General features: G+C 40.2%; 1 protein-coding gene across 4 annotated transcripts in view; it reads left to right on the forward strand.

Annotated features, from left to right (window-relative positions):
- The first annotated feature begins 201 nt into the window (after positions 1-201).
- Positions 202-19,785, forward strand: part of DAB2 (DAB adaptor protein 2) — a 46,790-nt gene continuing 27,206 nt past the window's right edge. The window contains exon 1 of one of the 4 annotated variants that reach the window (XM_036910859.2): positions 202-538. The gene's annotated coding sequence lies outside the window, so the exon portion shown is untranslated. Of the gene's footprint in view, positions 539-4,222; positions 4,242-19,785 lie in introns of those variants that run through there. The other 3 variants (XM_036910858.2, XM_036910860.2, XM_057495602.1) reach the window with 3 other exon arrangements.

The following is a 19,785-nucleotide window of genomic DNA, read 5'->3' on the forward strand; positions in this document are numbered from 1 at the left end:
TGAGGATGACTTCGCGTGCCACATCACTCGAAGTGGCAATCCAGACAAGGAATTTGTGAAACGAAGGTCGGGTGGATCCCACCCCTTTCCTGCGGGGTTTCCCTTTCCTGTCCTCATTTGCACCCTCCCCGTCCCGCGCCCGCAGCCCCGCGCCCTGGCGGGCGGACTGCGCGCGTGCTCTTCCCTCCCTCGGCTCGCCCCGCGCCGCCCCCGCTGATGGGCGCCGAGCCGGGCGCCGGAGCCGCCGCTCTGCGGGGCTGCAGCTCGAGTTAATAAACAGTTAAGTTTGGAAGACTCAGCAGACACGTTGAGGGGGAGTTACCAAGCCCAGGCAGCAAAAACATCCCGGCGCATTCCTGGGGAGTCCTCAGCTGCCAGCATCTGATTAGAACCATATCTCGCCGGGAGTGGCCGCGCGGCTCCGAGGCTCCCCGGCCGGCGGCTATTTAAGCGCGGCCCGCGGTGTCGCCTGCCGGCAGCCTGGAGGCTCGGCTCGGGGAGGTCATCATGCTCGCTTCGCAGTGGCGCTAGCTGGCTTGTGAGTAGCTTTCAAATCCTTCTTCCCTTAGGCTCCATTTTTTCTCTTTTTTTTGCGACCTCTTTCCCTCCTTTGCTCTTTTTCCCTCTTGGGGTGCAGACCTGGGACTGTTGGGGAATCTTAGAAATTTCGGGGAAACAAACGGTTTAGTGGCCTGCCATTCCGCTTCCACGGAACGCATTTACCTTTGGGTCGCACTCCAGATGTCCGGCTTGTGACATTTAACAAGCGCCTCCCTGTTGTGTGTGTGTGTGTCTGTGTGCTTCTTTAAAGGCTCTGCGGGCAGCCCTGGGGGGACGCTGGTGTGGCTGCGCTGGTGTGGCTGTTGACCGCCCAATTAACTCCAACAAGGGTGTTTATTTTTGCCGTGTGACAAAGGCTGGGGACGTGGTTTGTGTCCACGAGAAGCTTTTTCCTGGTGACTGACAACATATGGCATTAAAATGTGAACTTTGTCTTACACACGCATTCTTAAGAAAGTATCTGCCCAGGAGACTGAACAAACTTGTTTTAAATCCCCGAAGCGCAGAGCGTTTAAGTGCTGGTTGCCTGCTGGCTATAAGCTGGCTGGAAAGATTAAGAAAGAATTCCAGAAAAGAGGAGAAAAAAAATGAATGGGTTAAAGCCATGTTGCCCCAGTCAACGTAGTGGTTTTCATAGCATAGAGCTGACTCTGTTATTTGTTTCTGCCTTCCTTTCCTCTTGACTTCATTCTTAGCCTGGAAGTCAGGTCTCGCAGTCAATTTCAGCAAGGAGAACTGTTTTGAGTCCAAAGAGAAATTTAACTGGCTTAAAAACCCTTAAGAATCTGGATGTTATCTCCACCCCATCCACCCCCCACAACCCCCCCCCCACCTTTTCCTCTTTCTTTTTAGTTTGTGTTTGGAAGGAAGAGAGGCACTCTGTAAAACGAGAAGAGCAGATACAAGCTTCCAGACACATGGAAAGACTTAAAAATTATGGAGGGGCGACTTCATGAATAGTAAATGTTGTTATTGCACTATAAAGTGACTTAATGAAAAAATTTCTGGCCCTAAGCAGACAAAACAGGGGAATGGGGGAGAAGGAGGTAAGACAGAAGTAACTCAAGCAGAAGTAGCAGCTACAAAAAAAAAGGCCTTTAAGATATCTGATAAGGCTCTTAGAATGGCTTTGATGGGATAGATAACTGATCTTTACAGGCTTGAGGTTGGACCCCCCACATACTGGCTCTTGGGGAGGGAAGAACTAGCTGGAAATGGGGGAGCATTGCCCCATTTCCAAATGGCCTGTCCCCAAGCTCTATGACATCTCCACACTTGCTTCTTACGCCGGCGTTGGACCTTGGGTAGGATGCTTTTCTCTGGGCCCGTTGCCCCCCACACCCCTGGTTCTGTCTGCCTCTCACTGAGGGGAGATAGGCCTCAATGACTCCGTAGGAAAGTTTATTGCCTTGAGAATTCAGGAGTATTCGGGATGAGCTGTCCTTCTTTGGAGAAGGACCTTTTTGGTGAAGTGCTGGGTATGTGGCAATAAACAATACCGCACTTAATAAACATGGAGTGTGCAATGTCAACCCTCTCCTAGAGAAAGCGCAAAGGAGAACCAGATTACCTAGACAGATTACTTCTTCTAAATTGCCAATCAGTTTCTTCCTACGCAGACTGGATTCTTTCTCCTGTTCTTGGTGAATAACTCAACTTCCCCCTTCCCTTCACACTCCCAGCTCTATCTAACCTTTCTTACCCAAATAACTGCCCTAGAAACCAGTTCTTTGAAGCTACAGTCTCCTACATTGTCATGTATTACAAGAGCAAGTAGATGGTAATGGGATGTCTTCCAGCTTTGAGCTGTGACATATGTAGCTGCCATTCCGGTGATCTTGGACACAGTTGATCTTCACCTGAGGATGTGAGGAAGGAAAGGGAGCCAGAGCACTTGTTAAATAAAAGCCCTGCCTAATTTAAGGACAGAATGCAGAGTCTGCATTTCCACTCTAGACTTTTTATAGTTTTAGATTCAACTAAAAGTCCAAATTCCTGTGCATTAGGCTGGCTGCCGTGCTCAAAGGTTGAGTGGATTTCAGACACCTTGTTTCATTTGAAGGAATTACCTTTAAGACACTTGTTGACATGAAAGTGGTACAGGGACCCCTGGAAGCTGCTGCCTAGCTGATTGGGGGTGATAGGTTTTGGTCTGCTTGGCCATGGCTTCATTACCAGAAAATTAAGAGAGTATGAAGGTAACATGGCTTGCTGCATGGCACCTGGGCAGTAGGAGGCTTTATGGACATGTGGACTCTTGGTGGTACTGTGAATGTATGCAGCTTCATTTCTAATTCTACCCTTGTGTGTCTGTAAGCTTAAGCTTGCTACCACCAATATTTTTTACCTGGATGATTTTGCAGGCTTCACGTGTTTCTCTTTCTCAGTCTCTCCTGACTTGAGGGGTTAATTAATGCTTTCTCTCGCAGGCTGAAATACTTGAGAAGGCTGCTGGAGACTGAGCTCCCAGCAGGTGAAGCTGCCCTCCTTGGGTGTCAGAACTTGCTTCCCCAGGTGGAAAGTCTTGAAGCAGGCTGGTTGGGGAGGTTTTGCTAACTGACTGAACACATAAGGTTTTCCACTCTCCAAAAAGAACCAGAATGAGAACTAGGCTGGCAGGGTGAAGCACCTGAAGAAAAGGATGTGGTATTTAAAAATGCTCTCTGGTGCTCCTGTGTGATTCTAAAATTGAAGCTGTGCAGCTGAACTGCACCAAGGTAGACCAGAATCACACTTAGGGGGGAGAACTGGAACATCAGGGATGTATGTTTAATGGAAACCCAACTCGTGGTAACGTGTCCTGACTGGATTAATTGTGTGAATTGGAAGGAAAGCAGATGAGCAAGTCTCCTCTTCTTCAAAAAACATGCTTATTTCTGATGAGGGGAACAAATGATGTAGGGAGTGGGCACACAGAGCTGGCATTCCTGCCACTTGCTGCCTGTCACCTGGCACAACCCAGCAGGGCTTGAGAGTGTGGCTTCTGGAGACCCACGGCCTCCGTTCAGATCCCAGCTACCCCACCGCTGCTTACGTGACCTTGGGCACATTGTGTAACATCTCTGTGCTTAAGCTTTCTTATCTGGAGAGAATCATCGTACCTACCCACAGGTTTATGGGGAAGATTGTTAAATCTACTATGCTTAAAATGCTTTAGTCCATCTTAGAAATGTATGCTTTGTTTTGTTTTTGCCCACTACACAACTGAATTATGTACCTTTGTGAAACTGAAGGCACAGTACAGAATTTCTTCGTCAAAACTGGACACTGCTCAACTACCTGAAAAATGTTAATCATTCCAGCACTTAATATTAACAAAGCCAGCATGCTTGCTGTGCTCACGCTGGAACAGACAGGGAGTGTCTCTCTGTGCTCCCCCTGGAAGCCTGCACTTTGGTGCGGTCAAGCCGACCGCCTCTGGCCTCCTTGAAGTCTTCTCCACCCCTCCCTCTCAGACTCCCGATAGAGACAGAGAAATCCTTCTCCCAAGTCAGCACTACAGCAGAAGGAAGTGGGAAGGGAGGGACCACCCATACTAACAGTGACTGGGCCAGAAATAAAAAGCCTTCGGTGCTGTGCGCGGCCCCATACTCTCCTTGGCCACAGAGCTGGGCAGGTTGCCATGGTTACTCCCCTTCCGCATCCTTCTCCTGCCCTGGAAGGAAGGCTGCCACTCTTGGGTAAGCAAAATCTGAACAAATTGCTTCCTGGCCTAAAAATGGAAGTTACTTTTTTATTAAGGAAGATAGGCTCTCCTGTCCACCTACCTCATCCTTTTCCTCTTCTCAACTTATTTTAATCCTAATATTCATTGTCTAATTCTTGCTAATTCTTACATCATCAAGACAGCAAAACATGAAGGCTTATGAAATTTCAGGAACATAAGAGCTATTGTCTCCATATAGAAGAAGACTGGCAGTTTTTCTCTGCTTCCATAACTTATACAAACTAGCTAGGGGCAAGTGACCTTCAACTACCTTAAACTAGTATGAATTCTGAGCATTCAGAACAAACCAAGCGAGTTTTCTGCTGTAGGGAAGTTACCAAGAGGCAGAAAGCATGAGGGCTGCCACTTAGATTTTTAGGTAACCACAGAGTAAAGGGAGCAGGTGGAAGAAGCAATAATAATCCTGGAAGAGTGGGGTTTGAAACGCTGTTCAACTGGGAAGAAATGAAGGTGAGGGATATGTAGTTCAATGTTTTCTCTGGGTAAAAAGTTATCCTGTGGCTCCTTTGCAAATGTGATGCAAAGTGTTACTCTGAAACAAACTTAGATCTTTATATCACAGGTGGACCCCTGTAAGTTCTCATTTAATAATCAAATTCATTCGGTCTTTCAAGGACACCTAGTTAGCGTGGGGTGTATTTCACAGCTAGAGAGAACTTACCTAAGACAGAGGTTCTGAGAGTGTCGTCCCTAGACCAACATTAGCATCATCTGGGAACTTGTCAACAATGCAAATTCTTGGTCCCTCTCCCAGAAACACTGAGCCAGAGTCTAGCAGGAGAATCCATTCAGCTGCATTTCAACAAGCCCTCCATGGGATCTAAAAGTAACTTTCATAGTTCAGTTGTTCAGGGGAAAGCATAACAAAGTGTCTGAATTCCTACAGTCATGGAAATAATAAAGCAAAATATTTAAGCAGCACTCAGTTTAACTGAATCTTAGGATGCAGGAAGATGAAAAAGCACCAACCTTGACATTTTTCCTACCATGGCAAGTATTGCTCTCTTGATCCTAGAAAATTGATGCACTCCTTAGTTTTATATTATCACCTCACTTCCAAATCCTTCCTCTCCTTCGGGATTTTTAGAGTGTATAATTAACCTCCATTTATTAGGAGACTGTCCCAGTTACTTCTTTTAAAAAAGATTCTAGTAAACTAGATCATTATCCTTGAGACAGATGATTTTTTTCTAACCTATAAACTTTTTATTTTGTTTCTCGTGCCATGCCCAGAGCACAGATGAAGCCTCCTCCATATTTTGGTAAATGAATCATAACACTTGTTGTGTGTGGTTTCATGGTTTATGAAGTACTGTTTCATTCTCCCATATGACTTTCACTTTAAATAAATTCTGATAGAAAAAAAATCTCCATTTCTTAGCTCCAGTATGATCTGTGCATATCAGCTTGTTCAAGGTCATATCAGTAAGTAGCAGAGCCAGGATTCAAGCATGAGTCTTTATGATTCAATTCTTGGCGTTTATCTGAATATTAGTAAGTACTTATTATATGAAAAAATGTTGCTAGACTGGCAATGGAAGAAGTCCCAGTGAGTAGAAATCTAGAAGAAAGACTACATCATGTGATGCCGACTACATAGAATCTAGACCTGAAGTGGGACAGCAGCTCTGCCAGACTCAGTGTTTCTGACTCTTCATTGCCTCACCCACCTTACAAAACAATCATAAGTTTCTGTTAATCAGAGACTGATCTTTAGCAGAGATCACACGAGCCTGAAAAATACAAGGGTGTGTGGAAATAGAAAAATGGAATTCTGGTTTTAACCAGAGTTAGTAACCAGAGGAGGTAACATAGATCAGCTTGGGCTCTAAACTATGAATGAATGTGTACACAACCCGCTTTGCCATTTAAGACAAGAGCTATAACATCTGAGCTTCAGTTTCTCCATTGGCAAAATGAGTTGCCTCAAAGTTAAAATTAAAGGAGAATTAATGAAAAAATACTTCTTCAGAGCTGCTGCTTCCGAAATATACCTTTCTAGAACTACAATACTCAATGCAACAACCAAGTTGGTATTTAGAAAATGCTCTCATTCTCATTGTTTGGGAGCTTTGAGTAAGCAAAAATCTAGAAATGAACACATTCAGGCTGAAAATTAGAAGACCTTCTTTCTTATATATGAATGTGAAGGTCAAGCAGGAGAATGTGGTAATGCTTCGTAAAGCAGCACAGGCACCCAGATGTTGACTCTTAAAGTACCACTTAAATTTCATCTGAGCAGGACAATTGAGTCCTCTTAAGTTCTACGATTAATCCATACTCAAAGAACTGAAAAGTGAAGAATAATTTCACTCAGTATGTCCAAATTGGACACAGCTGCCCTTCTTGTTCTAAACATTGCACCCAAGTGACCCCACTAATTTCTCATATTTTAGGTGTCCTATTAGGGGGCCAAGACCTGTTCTAATCTATAAAATGTAAAGCAAATGCCAAAGTGCATTCTGTTACCATTTAGTATAGCAGAAATAAACCAAATGTGTTCGAACAGAGCGGACATAGTCATACGAAGAATGCTGAACCAGTCTGGCTTTGGGACATAGTGTTACTACAGACAGGAAACAATAGACCTCTGGATAAAGGGATTGAAGTCAGAATGGTACACATATTAGGTGCTCAAATACCTGTCCTCTAAAGAGGAGCCTTAGCTGTGTTTTAAATACACCAGTACTGGGTAGAAGTGATGTTATTTTTTACTTTTTTTTTTCAACATTGCCTCTAAAGTCAAACATCTTAAATGCAATGTCATTTTTGAAGTAGAAAATATGTAACTCATAGAACTGTTCCATTCATAGTTAATAATAAGATTTAATATGGATTTCTGCCTGGACCAAGGTTCGACTATAGCTGAGACTTTTCAGAAACATACATGTATTTGAATTGAAATGGTAATTTTATTCGACATTCAAGCTGTTTCCTAAAGGACATCTTGATGCACAGATGTTCGCTCAACTGCCTCATAACTTGTTCTTTGGGATTTCTGACTTATTCAGCTGGTCTAAAGTTCGCAATGACTGAATGCTGGTTGTTACAAAAAGTTGTATAAAAATACTTAACCTAATACCTGCTAGTACACATGCAGATGTTGGTAATTGCTGCCAAAAAGAAATTTTGAGAAAATGATGACTACTCAACCAATATATGGTTATATTATAATCAAACTGTACAGAGTAGGGTCTGGAGAGAGAAAAGGACCACCAGTGTGATAATGGACTTGGCCTTTAAAGGAATAGTGGCAGTCAGCTAATGATAAACACATCCTAGGCAGAAGTACACAAGGAAATACCCATCATGCAGATGTACATCCAAAGGATATTGACTGGCCAGTTTGGCCAAGAGACAGCACAGATGGCAGAGAAGTATGAGGTGATCCTATTTGGAAAGGAGAGATGGATGGCACTGAGCTTGGGAGTCAGGGCAAAAACATAGATCTTTATTTGGTAAGCTGTAAATCTCTATTAAATTAGGAAAACAAAATGCTGGCTCAGATAAATTAACTTGGCTATACTGGCAGGATGAATTTCCATGGAGATGGTTTAGCAATAAAGGAAAACCTGTATTTCACACACACACACACACACACACACACACAACAGAGCAAATGGATAATATGTATTATCTCTAATGGCTTAAGTGTACTGCTCTTTATCAGACTATGTGAGGCCCAGAAAAGTAGGATAAATGATTCCCTGATCTCAAAACTTAATTGACCTGGAAGAAGAGTTAAGTATTACAGTTAGGGAGGCAACATGAGAGAGCATGGTGTATGTTTGTATGTCTCCAGGAGAAATGAAAGAGATCAACCTTTCCAGGGAACAGGTCTCTCTTTCCTACTGTCTCTGTCTTTCTGTGTGTGTGTGTGTATACATATATATATGTGTGTATATATATATATCCTGTGCATTCTAATTATGAAGACCTTTGAATTTCAGTTTGACTGTAGCTAAAGGAGCTGAACCCTGATACCTGATTACTATAAAATCAGGAAGTCCCTGAGCTCTGATAGGGCATTACTACAAGAGTTCAGCCATGAAAGTGGGTCAATTACAGCTAGAGTCTTTCACAACTTAGATTCTCATTGGTCTCTTTGAGAAGATGAAGAATTCACCCCACAAAGAGTTTCTCTACTTCAAGTGTTCTAAATATGTTAAGTGCCTATGTTGTGTGCAGAGAAAATATTGAAATAACACTGCAATATGAGTTGGCTAATTGTGAGGGACAAGGTATATGATACAAGGTAGTATAGCTTTTTTGGAAGCAGGAACTTGGGGTGACAATGAGGACAGATTGGGGATGAATGCTAAAAATAAGTAAAAATAATTATTGGGGAGGGAGGAGAGTTATGGACAGAAATGATAATTTTGGAAAATGGAGGGTCAAAGGTTTGCCAGATTTAGTAAACATGTAAACAGTCTGAGAGCTTAGTTTCATGCTAAACTACACACATACTGTTGTGTATCTTTTAGATATATCCATGTGCAAAATAAACTCTGTAATTCTCTTTTCAGATAGTGTATACAGACAGATATAAATATTCGAGTTTCTGTATGGGAACTCTTTAAGAGAAGCAGTAGGTGCAACCATGTGCTGTTTTAGGATTTAGATTCTGACACTTCAGGCAGCCAGTACTGGTTGAGGGCTTGCTGACAGTAACCAAGTGCTATCTAATATCCCCTTTATAATGCTCTTGTATCTAGGTAATGCTCCTTAAATAACCAAAGCCACTGAGGAGATATGGCAGGTTACATTTCCACAATATTACTTCATTTAAATCTACAACTCAGTAGTTTGGCCTAATCTGAAAGTGACACTGTTGTACTCAGAAAAATCTAATTGAGAGGGCCACAGAACACATTTGGTTCTAGAATATAGAGATTCATGTTAATTCTGAATTGCTTGAACTTGTGAAGTGACCATGAACTTGTGAAGTGACCAAGCTGAATGCCGAATGAGCATAGTGTTTCTTTCTGGTGTTCATGAAAATAGTGTTGACTCAGAAACTTAGATTTTAAGATAACTTTGCAGGAAGCATCACTGACATTCTTTAATACCCTAAAGCATCACAAGATTCTTCCTTCTCACCGGCTCTGGCACACAGACGCACCTCCAGATTGTAATATGGCTACAGAAGCCTTGCAAACATTAAATGTAAATATCCCCCATCTAATTAATGTTTTAAGTAAATGTAATAACTTTAAAACTATCTGTTGAAGAAGACAATCAAGCCTTTAAAACAAAATTTGTATCTTTCCATGGTTGATATAAATAAGAAAGCAATTTACATAGAAATTCTTGAAGTGATACTAATTTTGTCCTTATTAACATTATTAATCACAATGAGGCTTTCTATCCTAATCAGAAACATTTCCTCTAAAAATCTTAGCACCAGTTGTAACTATTACTTGCTTGTTCTCTTTCCTCCACTATACAGTAAATACCCTGAGAACAGAGACCATGTCTATTTTGTCACTCTGTATATGTCATAATGCAGTGAGTACAGTAGGTGCTCAATAAACAATAACCAGATGGCGATTGAGTGACTCAAGCTACTCTCATTTATTATAGAGTGAGGAAAATTAGAAACTTTAGCTTGCCTTATCATCTATTGGTATAAGTAAAACAGTTGAGACCTTTAAGTTTATTTATAATGAGCAGTACCCATATGTTCCTCTAGTTTATATCTTCTCAGGGTCTGAGAAAAAGAGACAAGCTGTTACTGAAATTCTTCAGATGGTGTGGTCTTTGCAAGTTCTTGGTTTAACTTCTACTAATGGGGTATTCATCACAGCTCCTACATCTATCTGCCCCTGAATGGATGTAATCACCTGACTGATAATCATTGTAATGGTAACTAGTTTTCAACCTGGTATTTTTTTCCAAGGACTACTTCTTATTCTCCTTCTGTTTCTCCTTTTAAAAGTGTCCACTAAATTGTTTACTAAAGAACTAATTAAAAATTGATGACATAGATAAAACCTTTGGCTCAGTACTAGATAATTGAAGTTAAACCTTTGATTTGAGAAAATTTCTGCCCAAATCAAAGAAACCTCACTTTTTAATTAGCATGCGCAGCTGTATTGTGGGTAAAGATGTGATATCCAGTAGGCTCCTTAAAATGCTTAAATTGGGTTGTCAATTCATTACTGTTGCCCAGACCCCATTGGCCCAAATAAACCTGTCTGGAAACAGCAGACCAAACAGAAACCAACTTTCAAAATCCTAGCATGGAAGAATTTTTTCAAACCCTAGTGAGCAATTGATTCAAAACTTACTGTTCATTTTTAAAACTCTATCAGGAGCTTTTCTCAACAACTTTGGATCAGTAAGTATCAGTGATGCCAAGTTGCTAGTGCTGAATGCTTACTATGGACAGTCAGCATTCTGTCTGCGTCAGATGGTGCTCGTGGCCATGACGGAGCTTCCCTCAGCTTTGGAATTTAATCTCATGTGACTGAGTCCTAAAGTTCCTTCATGATTCCATCTTCAGGCCAGGTTAGACTTTAGATTAACCTGCAGTTTAAATATTGCTCTCTGACAAGTTAGCGCATCTCTAATAGAGACGCATGTCACACTGATACCACTATTCAAAATGGATAAGTAGAAATGTGGCTCTCTCGCTGCTACTACCCTCTGACAGCATTTTCTTAGTACTGATCTTTCCAGTTCTCTGAACAGTTATGTGGACAAACATATATGAAATAGGAAAATGCTATATATTCTGCCTCAGATAAGGGCTATAATAACCATTTTAGTCAATAGCTGCCTTTTATAAGGGGTGTTCCTTTAGGTGTTCACATTTCAAAATATCATTTTACTTATATATGTCTTTATAAAACTGAAATTATGGGAATCCTTTTTTTCAGGATGAAATTAATCTTAGAATGAAGGTTATAAGATAGAATGGCCTTTGATATTTTTTAAAACCACCTTTAGGACACTGTTTATTTGAAGTCTGAGGGTCACTGTGCATCACAGCTTGGCAAGATGGGACAACCTTGAATCTGACATTTGAGATTGTTAGACCTTAACCTTTTAGTTAAAGGGCTTTGTTTCCAAAAGATTAGCTGAGTACTTAAATGAAAGAAACCGAGTGTTGAATCAAAGTGGCAAGTTCATGCAACTATCATAGTACAAAGCCACGTGCCTCACTGATGCCATGGCTCCATCCCTGGATTTGTCACCGCCCCAATCTCCATACCATTGCTCAAAACCTCAACATCATCCCTAATCTAGGCAAAATATAGGTCTGAGAGCCCATCATAATCCACTATGACCCAGCTCTCAGCCTTTCTCCCCTTGTATAACCCAGCACAGTCCTGTGTTCTGGCCAAGACGATGTAAATATCTTTTAGGATTGCTCTCAATGCTTCTTTCCCCAGTGTATTTTCTGGCTAATGCACATTTCACCTGTCTAAAGAGCTAACTTAATCTCTCTGGTCCTGTATTGCTGTAAAACAAACACATTACAGGATGTTCCTTTAGGCACCTATTTCAAAATATTTCAAAATATTATTTCCCTTATGTAAGTCTTTATAAACCTGACATCATGGGACTCTTTTTTTTTAGGATGAAATGAATCTTAGAATGAAGGTAATAAGACCTTTATCTTATGTCACAGGTAATAATGGCCTTTGTCTTATGTCAAAGATACATGTAAAAATATGTATTAGACCCACGGACTTTCAGTAGGTTGGTTAGCTTCTGTGTCTCACCTTCCTCCTGTCAAGTAGAGATAATGATACCTTCCCTACAGGAGTAAATGAGAGACTCTTAACATCACACCTGAATATAATCATTCAAAAGTCTTAGCTTTTAAAAACATGGTATTCCTTCTGTGTTTCTATTAAACTTGTTCAAGCCATCTCCAACTCTGTGCTCTCAACCCACTTTGCTCTTTTCTCCAGGGCATTTATTACCTTCTGAAAGACTATAATCCACTTATGTATTTCCCCTGCTACAGTGCAAACCCTTTAAGGTTATAGACCTTTATTTTGCTCACTGATATATCCCAAGCTCTATAAGACTGCTTGGCACACAGTAGGGATGTAGGTATATTGCGTGAATCAACATGCTGGTGCTAATCACTGGCATTCGGGCGCACACTATTTCCAGTCTAAATCGTCATGGCTTTGAGCATTGATCAATCACCAAATCTCATGTGCTCTGAGCAGAAAACAAGCTGTCAGTATTTGGAAGCCTTTTCCATTTTCTAATAGCATGGCTTCAGAGCAAAACCTAGGGTAGCCAATGCGTTACCATTTGCATAGTCACTGGCTAGGCACAGTATGAGATGGACAGAATGATTCTAAAAGTCAAAAAGGATGTCATTTGTTGGTACTCAACAGTTTCTAGCCAAATATAGAATCAGTACTGGAGAGACTGAACTTGAGAAAGAAAATTTAATCATATCCCACTTCTGATAATTAGCTCCAAAAGTAGAACTCTGCTTGTTTTGGTGGAACTAAGGATACCTCTCGCTCTTTTTTTTTTTTTTGGTGAAACTCTTTATTTACATGCTTCTATAGTTTGCTAAGGAGTACATTCTATTAAAATATATATATATATTACAACTATAAACATATTCCTAGTTTTAAATTTTGAGGCATCTGTGAGGTATAGAAGGGCTTGATCATGACTTTTTTGAGAATTTGTCTTAACCTCCTTGTCTACAATATTGAGTCTTTTTAATAAAGATTGGATTAGGAACTTAATAGTGGCTTTCAAAGAAGACTTGTCTTTGCCCAAGGCTATAGAGTTCAGCTAAGGAAACAAATTATCTAATTGCATTCTCTGATGCTAAAAATGCCTACATAGTAAGACTAGAAAATAGCAGATGCCATCATGGAATGAATCTGTCTAAAGCTCCAAGGACCAGCTCAAGTTACTTTTATTTAATGACCATAATAGGGATCATTAAGAGAGGCTACAAATGGAGGCTCTATCTAATCACTTCTATCTATCCTATATTTTCCTTAAATATTTAAGTGTCAATTACTTAGCAGGCACAGAATTTTGCAACAGGTCATTAATGGTTCCGAGAATAGACAAGATTGTTCTAAAAGCTAATAAAACATGTTGCTTAAATCTTCCATTTTTTTAATGAACCAAGGAAACTTCCTCTACAGTGAGTCACTGATGTTGCCATTCCTGTGTAGTTTGACCAGAAGCCTTTTTATAGTTCAGTGTAAATATGAATGTCTCACAATGGGCCAAGAGATCTCAGTGGAAGCCCAGCCAAGTGGCATGCAATAAGATCATCTCCTGCTAGAACTATAGCCCAAATGGCACCTCCATGATTTATCATCTTAAAAAGGTAATGGAACCTGGTGGAGATGGCGTGCATTCATCACGGGAGGAGGAAGAGCTCTCATCTCATTTCATCTGCTCACTCTCAGCAAGTGTCCCTTGGTAAGGCAGACTTTTTTACCGACCTCTTGTCCTTAAGCAAAACCTTAACCATTAAATGATACTTGTGACTGAATGTCAGGCATGTTTGTAAATAGTAACACAAAGGACAAAAACTCAAGCCAACAGTTTCTAACCAAAGCTCTGAGAACTAGAAAACAGAACATACTCCATAGGCTTTTAGGACAAGTGTCAGACAAAACAGTAATCTCACTGTTAAATTAAATCAAACTCTTTTAACATGGAAGTAGAGGGTCACCCAGCACTAGATTGACACTCACACTCTCTGCAGCTGGAGGTGATTTGGGATAATACACTTTAAAAAGCATAGATACAATAAATCAATCTTTATAGTCTGGAAAACCAGAAAAACTAGATTGTCCTAGTATATAAACTTATCATTTCAAATAAGTTAATCCATTTCAGAAGTGACAATTCCTTTGACACCATAGGAATTGATGATTTGTTTAGTGGATGCATTTATTGTCTTTTAAAATATCCAAGCTGAGTTGTTTATTGACCTGGCAGTATAGGTTTAAAAGAAACAGCATATTGCATTGACTATTACTTCATATGAATATGATGACACTAGTTACTTCTTCAATGTTTATAGAATTCATCCAGATCAAACGTAAAACAAAAACAAAAAAACCACACACACATGCACACAATTATATTGGACTTGGGGAAAAATAGCATTTTTCTAGGTTCCTCAAAATCATTGGTTAATGGCACCTCAGGAACTTATCTTTAAAAAAAGAGAAAAAAATTAATGAAATATTCAACACTTGAGCCTTTGAATATATTGTCTAGTGACATAACCTGGACAATTTTCATAGGTATCTTGTTTGTATGTAGCTGGTACAGATTTTTTTTCCCCTTCTCCCAGTCCTGGAATGATTTTAGTGATACAAGAGATGACTTAGAAAACAATCTAGTGGAAATATATGTTAGAAATCTTCAAAGCCACTCTTTAAATCCAAGAATAAACCTTCTGAACTCTGTACAGATGAAGGTGATCCTCAAGGTCTTTCCCTGTGTTCTTTTAATATTACAACCAGGAAAGACCAGTATGCTCTATCTCCATTTTCTGAGAGCTCTTAACTTAGTTCTCTGACACACCACCATCTTTTTAAACATTTTTTTGTAGAAGACACTGAATGACTTGCCAAAGGTGGTATAGTAATTGACTTCTTAAAAGCTTCTTTAGGTTAGGAACAATGTTGAATGTTTGGGATCACACAGGGGAGCCTTTTCCTAAAGGCTCTGGTAGATACAGGGTTCCTTGAATTACTCATCCAAGTTTTCCAACTATGCTTCATGTTCTCTAAGGTAGAGGTCTAGATATGTTTATGGAAAGGATGACCAATTAATGATGATAACTTACATGATACTAACAGGTAAAATTTTGGTTATATTAACTTCTATTTATCTATAGAATTCATGAAACAAACCCTGTCTCACCTAGTTAGACTTCATAAGCAAAAGTCTGATATTAAATGGTAGGCTTTTAAAATTGTAATTGGCACTTCCAATGCTCATCTATCTCTGCAGTCAATGAGCTGTATACAGATATTTCAGTACATTAGACTCTTTATTGTTCAATGCAGCTACTTAAATTGAGCAGCAATTAAAATTCCAAATCTGTTCCATTTAGCATAATGTGCTGCAACTTAGAACCTTTTTATCCCACAGGTTAAACATGTATTTATTTATTACCACATATTTATCTGTTCCAATACCATTTCCCAGAAGATAAGACAATAATGACAGAGTGTGAACTTTAGCTCAAGGATCCTTGTGCACTTCTGCCACTTAATCTGTCTCACACTCACTGTGCGGTAGCTTCTTAGTGTATTATTCATGGACGAACAGTTTCAAAGCAGGTAGGCTAGCAGGACTTTTACTATATCCTGTCACCTAAATTTTCAGCACTTGAGTGATATTAATATATCAATTGACAGATTTATCTTTCTCCTCGTATACCAGAAACTAAACAAAGGAGACTACACTGTTATACTTTCTTCTGGAAGAGTTCCCCTAGCCTTTTAGACAGCATTCTGGAAACTTCCTAACTAACCTACAGCAGGGGAGAACACTGGTATCAGGCAGGGAGAGGGCTGGTTATCAGTTTGATGGTTCTCTGCAAACCTGAAATTCAATAAATAAATAGTCCCTTTTTATTTTTAAATGACTCCTTTTTCCTTCTTCTTATTCAAAATCAGCCAAGTCTTCTCTAAGGGAAATCAGCTAAATTGTGAAGAACCATCCTTAAAGGTACAATTGCTATATCAAACACACAGATTAAATAGTAAACAGTAAGTGCCTTTTAAAAAATTATTCTTAACCATGGGGGTTAAGAATATTGTTGAAAATGAGTGCAAATGCCCTGTTGGCTATAGATATCTTTCCCAACTAGATTAAATCATATCAGACATGGAATGTGAGCCAATGGCGAGTCTCTCATGGACAGTTGATGCCAACTCTAAGGGTAGATTGAACCCTAACAAAAGGCATATTCCACTGCAAAGGCCACGCAGAGCCAGAGATAACGTGTTAGAATCAGATAACTTAAACTGATTTTGTGTTGCATCTACTTAACTGAGAACTTTTGTTCATGGTTTTGGTCTATGCACAGAAATGTGACAACAAAGAAGTTCTGCCTGTCTGTCTATGATCACGTGCTGCCTAGGTCTCAGGTTGACCACTCTGTGCTGTTACAAGGCAGCTGGATTCTTCTTTCTTTAAACTCTTTGAAACACAGCATGTCTCTGAAACATGAGTTGCAAAGAGGTATAAAAACACTCAAGCAATGGCTTTGAGGATTATATAAATGTTGCGCTTTGCCTGGAAAGGGAAACCACATTGGGATTTAATATAATTCAGCCAGGCTATTAAAGAAGAAACCAAATATCAGGCAGTGTTTCTTGCACAGGTTTTTGGAAGAGGAAAAGTTTATGATTACTTGCCTGCTTTTAAAGTGCCCGATGCAGTATATCATAAAATAATTCTACTAGTGCATGTGGGTCTTCATTTATAGCTTAATTGTTCAATGCAGATGCTTCTAATAACATGCTTTCTTTAACTCTTCTAATATCCACATAGACTTTCAAGACGACTATTGTAAAGTTGAACATGTTTAACAATTAAGATTTATGTGTACAAGCATCATAGTGAAATCACAGAGGAGCTCAAATGAATAAACAGTTGTATCGTGAAGTCCACGTGCTAGATATGCTGCATATCGGTGTTGACTTAATCCAGGATTATTTCATGTGGAAATGAGAAAGCACAACTTCATATTGTGTTTTCTAGCAAACAAACTGCTAAGAGTCATTTATATGATTTATTGAAAAAACAGCTGGGAACTGGGAAGAGGCATTAGTTTTGGTAGAAGTATTTAACCTAACTTAGGAAGGATAGACATGAAAACAATGAAATGTTGGCTGCTCAGTTTGGGTAGGTACCTGTGCATCGGAGGCAAGGTTGGTAGTGTACTAGCCTTCGGATCAAATGGTATAATGCCAGTCCCTTTCCCCCTTTCTGTCACCCTGACTCATTAGCCTGTGGCTACCTTTTCCTGCAAGGATCAAGTATAATACCTATTATACACCTTGGTTCTGAATTCAAAATAAAAATCATATGTTCACTGTGTTTTTGTGACAGTTACATAATGCTTCTCCCTAAAGGCTCTGCAAGAGAAAAAATTTAGAGGCCACTACCGCCATGTTAGTAGTTTTAAAATTTTATTTATTTAAAACCCTAAAGTCATTTATGTAAATTGCTCATTCTTTTGAACACTTTCTTCCCTTGGATTTAGGATGGCAGGGAAGCAGGATGAAACACATTATCCTAATTTACCATTGAATAGTACAAAATAGAGTTCTTCTAGGTTCAAAATTTTAAACTGGCTTATTCCATTCACCCATTACAGTTATGTATAAACACTTAAGCTTTTTAAAATCTTATTCTTCTATTGTGCTTTTTTTGGTTCACTTTCTGGCTACTATCACTTCACAACTGGACACACCAAACTCTGTGAGAATCCCCTTCTGTCACGGTCGCTGCAGCCTGGTGTCCCCAGCCGTGTGATAGCTCCCTAGTACACACTACTGCACCACCAGCAAAACATGCTGGGTTTTATCTACTGAAGCAGGTGCTCTGGTGACTGAAGCAGGTACCGCCCCCCCCCCCGGGCCTGCTGTAGTGTGTCAGGGAGAGGTGGGTGCTAAGCAGCATTCCGCCATGTTCCCACAGGCCGTCTAGTCACACAGCTCCTTCGGTGTGGTCAGACATCCCCCAACCAGCCACTGTACTGAGGCCTGCCCAAAGGGCCAGAGTATCTCCTCAGCTGGTCAGATGGGAACCCTGACATTTCAGCCCAGATCTTTAGTGTAAACTTCTTACTGTCTACACATTCTTCACCCTTAAGAAGTTTTCCCTTGCCCTCCCATGCCCCCAAACACACACACCCACCCTATGTTGGATCACTTCAATCCATTGGTCATTACCCAGGAATGTCTTGTCTTGCTATACAGATTTACCCACCAGATTGCCAGCTACCATTGAGCCTAAAGCCCAAGGTGTATGGGGAAAGGTGGCCTTTGCCAATCCTCTCCCATCCCTTAAAAAGCCATTATTATTATCCTTCCTCTCAGAACAATGGTTTCCTAATAGCCTCTCCTCAGACTTAACGGGAATCACACATGGCTCCTTCCATTGGTGACCTGACATGTTTCTAATAGAAAGAAAAGCAGTTACTACATGGGTTGGAAATGGCACTTAATATTATGAACTTGACTCAAGAATGCAGTCATTATCTTGCCAGTGTCTCTTCCCCACATGGCTTCTGAAAGACAAGCACAAAAGACACAATAACAGATAATGAAACAAATACCACACCCTTAGAGGGATCAGGACCCAATGACCCCCAAATGCAGAGCTTCAGTCAATCTGGGCTGCAACACACTGTATACCAGACCAGAAATCCCCAATTCTCTTTTCCATGTCAAGTTGTGCCTACTTTATTGACCTGCCCAGCTCATGTGAGATGTACAGAACACACGTAGCATAGCCTGGTTGAGCTGTGCCTAGATGGTCCCTGATGTCAGAGCATAGCCCAAATGATCCAGTACCAGACATGTAAAGCAATAACAGAAACATGACTTTCAAAACTTCAGAGTTTCAATGTCACTTCCTTCTCTTTGTAGAAGTGAGTTAAAGGATAAAGTTGGATTCCAGTTTTCCTGTTAAGCTAGAGGAGGTCATACTTGAGAACTGAGGTAGAGTGATTGGCTGGAATGCTGGTGTGGAGATGGATGTACTCTCTCCAATGTCAGCTAATCCAATCCCAAGCCTCTCATGTCTATCTTCCCAAAATTCCATGTGGTCAAAGACCACAGGGATATTCCAATGCTGTGTTCTCTCTCAAAGTCTGAGTAAGTGTAGGGATAGATTCTAGACTCAATCCTATGCATGTCTTTGTTCATATGAGCATATTAACTTGTGCCCAGCTTTGTCTAGAGGCTAGAGCATACTCTGATTATGAATCTATACTTTCTTCTTTATCTAAACCTAATGGAGTTAAGCATTCAAATTCGTAGTCATTGTACTGAAACAACTGAGTAATGTGATTAAAAGAGATCATAAACTTAACACTTAAGTTCAACTTGCAAACAATTTTCAGACATTTCTAGAGAATTGGTTGTATTGCTCAGTCTAAGAATAGGCCCTCATTGGGATAGCATTAAGCTCCTTTTTCTAGCTTGAACTCTCCTAAACACTATTACAATGACTATTTTTTAGGCACTAGTAGAAGAAATACCTAATGAAAACTTACTTAGAAAACAAAATGGGTGGGGTGGGTACAGAATTAGGAGAGGTCATAATGAGTCAAGAACATTGAAAAGTTGCCAACTCAAGAACTCAAACTTCCTGTCGTGCTTTAAAACAAAACAAAAACAATCAAAACTCAAGGTTTAGTACTGAGTAGTAGAGAATGTACTGAAATAAATTTGAGGTCTTTGATCTGTGAGTTGTGTCTCAAACCTAGTGAAATACTTTCTTCCAAGCAG

This window comes from Manis pentadactyla, chromosome 2 (genome assembly GCF_030020395.1).
Source record: "Manis pentadactyla isolate mManPen7 chromosome 2, mManPen7.hap1, whole genome shotgun sequence".
Taxonomy (NCBI): domain Eukaryota; kingdom Metazoa; phylum Chordata; class Mammalia; order Pholidota; family Manidae; genus Manis; species Manis pentadactyla.